The sequence below is a fragment of the Aptenodytes forsteri genome, unplaced genomic scaffold (genome assembly GCF_000699145.1).
Source record: "Aptenodytes forsteri isolate BGI_AS27 unplaced genomic scaffold, ASM69914v1 Scaffold203, whole genome shotgun sequence".
Lineage (NCBI taxonomy): Eukaryota > Metazoa > Chordata > Aves > Sphenisciformes > Spheniscidae > Aptenodytes > Aptenodytes forsteri.
In genome coordinates, this window is record NW_008794160.1 from 22,541 (window position 1) to 28,806 (window position 6,266).

Sequence of the window (6,266 nt, forward strand, 5' to 3'; positions counted from 1 at the left end):
CTCCTTCCCTGCTGCCATCCCAGCTGCCTAACACGCAGGCACCTGCTCTGCTTTGCCTTTACCTGAGCATTTTTCAACCTTGTGCCCAGTAATTGTCAGTGCATTGGATGCTCTGTGCACAATATACAAGAAAGGGAGGATGAGACGATCTCGTCCTCCTTCCCCTCTAGGGCAGGTTTTTTCAGGAGAAGAGAAGACAGGCAGTGCCCAAGAGACTGTGGTCAGTGGCATCCCATAACCACCTTCTCAGACATCCAAGCCCAAGTGTCTCTTGTTAGTTCTCTCTTCTACCCATGACAATCTTGGCTGGAGCCACGACATGGTCTGTTCTGTTCATGACTTCCTGGTGCAATGAGTTAGGGATGCTTCTGAAATGCTTTGTGGAGTGTTGCCTTGCCCAAGGACCTCGTTGCTTTGGAGGTCAACTTCTACAATTTGCTGATTCTCTATCAATAGCTGATGTGTTTCCCTTATTTTCACACCATTAAAATTCCCACGGTCCTTCAGCTCTCGTCTCTGGCATGGATGCTGAACGTCCTGTTGGGTGACCTGTGACTGCATGATACTTGGTCTCATTCTTCCGTTTTCACAAACTTTAAAGAATTCCGTAACTCCAACAGGAGTGTGGTTACGGCCACAGCTCAGTTACTGGTACGAGCAAATGAACAGGCCATGTATAATGGGAGCAGATGCCTGCAGTAACCTGCTCCTTAGCTGGATGCGGTGGCGTGGCATTTGTAAGTGTGAGACATGAGCAACAGGCCACCTCGGCCGTACCACGATGCCGTTCCAGGATGCCAGCAAAACTTCTGGGTCAGGAAAGACACTTCCAGATGCAGTTGTGGTCCTTTCCTGCCAGATAGCTAGGAAGATGCTTTCACTGGGAAAGCACACAGCAAGCCTGCTCTGAAACACAACCATTGTTTCCACACATCACACCATTGTTTTGGTTGTCAATGGGCCTTGAAAGATGCTAGAAAGGACAACTTTGTGTGTATTGCTCCACAATTGTCTGCATTATCTGCATTTGCTCCTTACAGTGCTGCAAGACATTCTAGGGGCCACCTTCCGTTTGCTTCTCTTGAAGCACTTGCTTTGTCCTTCCTCTCCTGATCTGCAAAATTGTCACTAGTTTCCAGTTCCCTGTTCTGCCCTTCTCATCCAGTGCTGGTTCTCTTAGCACTGTCCTGGGGGTAGAGGAGCTTTATGAACATCAGCCTCTCTGCATTTTTCATTGTCCGTCAGCCTTTTTCAGTGGTTCTGGAAGCAGGAGGCATTTCAGCCAAGAACACTTATTAAGACTGCTTTATCTTATCTTTGCTGCCACTACTGTAAATCTGTGAGGACCTGCTCGTCTTCTGTTTCCTGAAAGCTTGTCTGGTGAAATTTTGACCATGTTGTGACAAAAATGTGCAACTGCAAGTGATTTACAGTGGGAAGGGATGCATGGATGGATGGTTAGAAATCATGCAGAGGATTGGCATTAAGTTTGCTGCAGATCACAGTGATAACAGCTGGCATCTTGTTTCTGGGGTTGTGACATGGTATGCAGCCATCAAGGGTTATCTGGGGATGGTTTGTGCCCACTTCACAGCAGCGGTAGCAGGGGAAGCTCTGCTAGTGGAGAACAACACAGTAGTTGCTGTCCTTAGCAGTCTCATATAGGAGAAGACCACAGTCGCTCTTAGAAAATGCTGCAGAAAGTGTTGTCAGCATGAAGGCAGATGCATCATCCAGTCCTCGTCTGCTCCAGAAGCCTCAGATTGCAAGACAGAGAAGACAAACCCCTAAGGCAGCGACACTTCACCCAAGTATAGCGGGTTGTTTGGAGTGGAAGACTGAGTTCTGGTCAAAGCTTCATGTTTAAAAGGCTTGCAGTTATTCTTCCTCTCCAGGTCAGTATTTTTGGCTTTCCAGTGAAGAGATGTCCTCGTAGAATTTTTTACAGCGTGGGTTTAGTATTCAATGTTGTTACTAGAAAAATGGCTATTTTAAAAGCCTGTTTTTCATTAAGTCTTGAAGCCGTTCTTAGCCTTGTGCACATGGCGTCATGTTCAGAAAGGAGGAGGAGGTTCAGGCTTAGTGATGGAGGGGAAAAAAAAAATCCTCCAGTACTGAGACCTTTCCCTTTTCCCAGTTCCACTCTGCTCCCGGCTGCTCGTTGAAGCCCAGCTGCCCGAGGAGAGCGGGGAGAGTCGGTTTATCTCACCCCATCCCCGCTGAGCACCCGGAAGGTTGCTGAGCTGGGTGCACCCAGGGCATCAGCAAGGGCTTGGGCAGAGCGTGGTGTGCTTCTATGGAGGGGAGGTACTCATGTGAGGAGGCTCCCCTTCGAACAAGCAGCACAGCGGACAGCTTGCAGGATTGCACCTCTCCGCCTCTGCACAGGCTGAGGAAGCGTGTAACGCGTAAGTGAGCTTTGACGCTTTTCTTCTTTACAGAAGGTTGGAGCTGTGCACTCATGAGGATGCTTTGAGAGGGACAGAGCCATCAAGAGGGAGGGGGAGCAGTAGAGCTTGGTCTGCGGGACACCCGGCTGGTGGAGCTAAAAACAACGGCTGAGCCTAAGGACACCGCTGCATCCACCTTCATCTTGTGCTGGCTGCTGGCTGAGTCCTTTGCTGGCCAGAGAGGTAGACTCAGCTGGAGGAAAGCCAGCCCTGATTTTTACTTTTGTGGCTGGGGGGGGAGAAATCTGGGTGTTTCTTAACCTGAAAGATTTTCCACGTAATCTGGAAATTTACCTGGGAGCTTCAAGGTGAAGATGAACACATAAAGTTCTCACTATTCTTTGCTCAGGATGAAGACTCGGGGGCTCGCTGTGGGCAGTAAGTGTATAACCAACAACTACATCAGTTCTTTTAAATGCCAGCCACAGTCTGTTAACATGAAAAAATAGCCAGACAAGTTGGAGCCACGACAGCCCCATTCTCTGTGAAGGGCAGAGAAGCTCAATTTCATACATGAGAATTTCTAAAGACCAGGGTATCTTTTTATTTATGTTCATGCTGCCATTTGCTTTTTCCTACACTAAAAATCTTACCAGTGTCTTACCATCTAGCTGTTTCTGTGACGTGGTAATTATTTTTCAAGCAGTGGGCTGGCAGTCAGAGCAGAACCAGAGCCGGCAGAGGCTGAGTTTATCAACCTGCCAGAAAACCCACTCTTTTACTGACCGCTGTGTGTGCAACACGCATGACCTGGCAGCTCTCCCAGGGTAGAGCTGAGGAGGGTCCTGCAACCTGCCTGCGGCTCCAAAACCAGCCTGGAACAAATCACACATCAGTGTGTTGTTTGAGGAACTCCAGAGTGCTTCTCCTTGCCGGCCTTTTGCAACAGCCATGATCAGTCCCACCTCTCTGGCAGGGGGAACAGAGTTACTAAAGCAATGGTCAGCTGCGAGGCTGCCGGTCGCCCACAGCAGAAGGTAGGGACCAGCCCATTCACAGGAGCAGCATCACCACCACTGCTGCAAGCTGTGATGCTCAGTTCTGTTTTGCACCGCGGGTAACCCCAGCTGTGGGCTGGTGGGGGACAGAGGAGTGGTGACAGCCTCCTGGCGATGCCAGCAGGACAGTCAGGCTGCCAAGCCCCCGTCACCTCCCTCCCCCAGGGACACTGTGCCCTGCCCTTGGTCCCAAGGGTCTCAAGCAGCCTCCTGGCCTTCAGGGATGCTCCTGCTTTGTTCCCCAGCTACTACCATGCATCAGCAGAGCTTGAAAGTTTGAAAAGTTTAATCATTGAAAAAGCCACTAAGCTCTTGATTACAGTTGTACCTTGCAGGGTGATTCCCAGAGAATAATTCTGCATTTTCTTAGCATTGCATTTTCAACCGGGCTTTAGAGGAAGTTCTAAAGGAGATGCCTTTGGCACCTTAGGAGATGATGCAAGCCCACCTGTACTGCTCAGTGGAAATGCCCAGCTGGCCATTAAGCCAGTGAAGAACCAGGAGCAGGGACCTCGGCTCCGGGATGTGTGACCAGCACTGAGCTGGGCAGCCGGGCACGGTCGAGTTACGACCCTCGTACTGCTCCCAGCCCTCCGCTCTCTGCTGCGCTGCTCATCCTTCTGCATAAGGCTTTGTCTAAATGAAAAATATGACTATTTCTGTACCTGTTCAACATCAAACTTTAAGCTTTTGCGCAGAGCTTTCAGGAAAATGTAAACTTGCTTCAGGACTAGGGTTGAAATAGAAAACTATAGAAATATACATGCTAGAGGAGCACTTGGGAGTTCAGGAGCTAGAAGAGTTAGATCCAAGCTGTGCAGAGCGTACTGATGGCTACAGCTCTCATAGCACTGACCTGTTGTGCAAATGCAGGCTAACCCTCAGGTGTAGAATGTATTTTCTAATGGAAGCCAATAGCTTAGTACTTAAAACCTGATTTTTAACAGGGATGTACAGCAGCTTTCCACCTTTCAGGCAACTATAACTTATTAGATTGGTAACTTTTTAGGGTTTTAAAAAGAGTGGTGGGGTTTTTTTTCTGTTTGGGGAGGTGTTACTTTTGGTTTTGTTTTGGTTTTTAGGGATCTGGATCGAATGACAGCCAGAAATGCATGGGCCTGTTAAGTACATGGAAATCACACATCCTAAAACAGTTCATGGGCACAGTGAAATGTGAATCAGAATAAGAGTATCTGCTTGTAAAACCTTTATCCATCCATCAGTTTCATATTTACAGCCAACAATTAACTGTTGAGAGTGATGCAACCATCTTGTACCAACAGTTAGCGAGCAACAGATAAGCAGTTTCTGTGGAGGGGAAAGCCCTGGCGATTCAGCTGTCAGCCGGACCCGAGACAGTGCTGCTGCTTGCTTCCCTGCATGGCGCTGTGCGTATCGGCAGGGGAAGAACCCTGTGGCCTGTGACAGTTTCGCAGGTGCTTAAATTTGCTGGGTATCGAAGTGTTTTGCCAGGACTATGCCCTGTGCTTTGTAATAAAGCAGCACAGACAGGAGTCCAAAACTTGGAAGAGTGAGAAAAAACAAGAAATGGTTCAGCATGTGAACGTTTTGCTCTTTCAAGTCGGAAATTGGTCCCAGCACCAGATGACAAGGAACACGGGTCATCTGCCAGCACAGGAAGGGGAAGTGAAAGAGGCAGGATATTAAACTTGAGGCAAAAAGAGGGAGAGCAGATAGAAACAGAGGACGATCTGCAGGGAAAATACCTACATACGCCTGCTTTCAGCTCTAACTGAGGCAGCACGCTCGGTCAAACAGGCCGGAACAAATCGCCTCCTGTTCACTTACGCCTGCTTTCAGAACTGAGGCAGCACGCTCGGTCAAACAGGCCGGAACAAATCGCCTCCTGTTCACTGGCATTCATTCAACGCACATCTTTCTCGTTTCTCTGTCTACACTTGACAGCAGCACTCTTGCACGCTTCGTAAATTAGCAGCAGGACGTTACGGCGAGGTGAGGTACCACCGACGCGCCCCTTGCACATCAGCAGAATCCAGCCCGCGCTCCCACGGTAACGCAGCAGTCCCCGCGGCAGCGTTCGTCGCACTGCTTCATCGCAGAGATGTAGGAGGACCCCCCTGCCCCCAGACAAGGAAAGACCAAAGTCTCAGGATTGCAAAGTTAACGTTTTATTGAACTTAAATTGATGTAGAACAGAGGGGCAATAATGGCTCAAGTGTTCATTAACAAAACGCCCCAGGATGTTTCACGGACAGAGTCTTAATACAGTTTGTATGGAAACAATTGAAAAAGTTGTAAAATACTCTCAGGGTCAGAAAGGGGGACTCACAGCCCTGCTTTAAGCCTTCGTGTTCCCAAATATTGTCCTCCCTTCATCAATTTCATATCCTTCCCCAAAAGAAGGTTATGGAATTGCTGGCCACATCCCTCCCCCATCAGGTACAGAAACAAATTATAGTAAACTTATGAAAAGAACTATACTTCAAAGTAGCCATAGGTCTTTGCATAAATCAACATTTACTTATCTAGAAAGACTGTTTATAACATTACTATTTTAAAAAAGCTAACAAACGAGCAAAGTTACAATACCAACACTTTAACCCAATTTCTGTTTAAAACCTGTTGAAGTAACTTGCCTCCAACACTTGTCTACGTGTTTTACAAAACATTTCCAAAATATTTCAATATTAGGTTGTTTTTTTTTTTTGGATAACTGACAAGGTGAACTGAAGACTTAAAAGCAGTCAAGTGAGCTGCTTCAAGTGACAGTTTAGAGTGTATCTACAGTTTAAAAAAAAAAATTACTTTGGGCAAAGTTTTTCTCCCTCAAACCCCA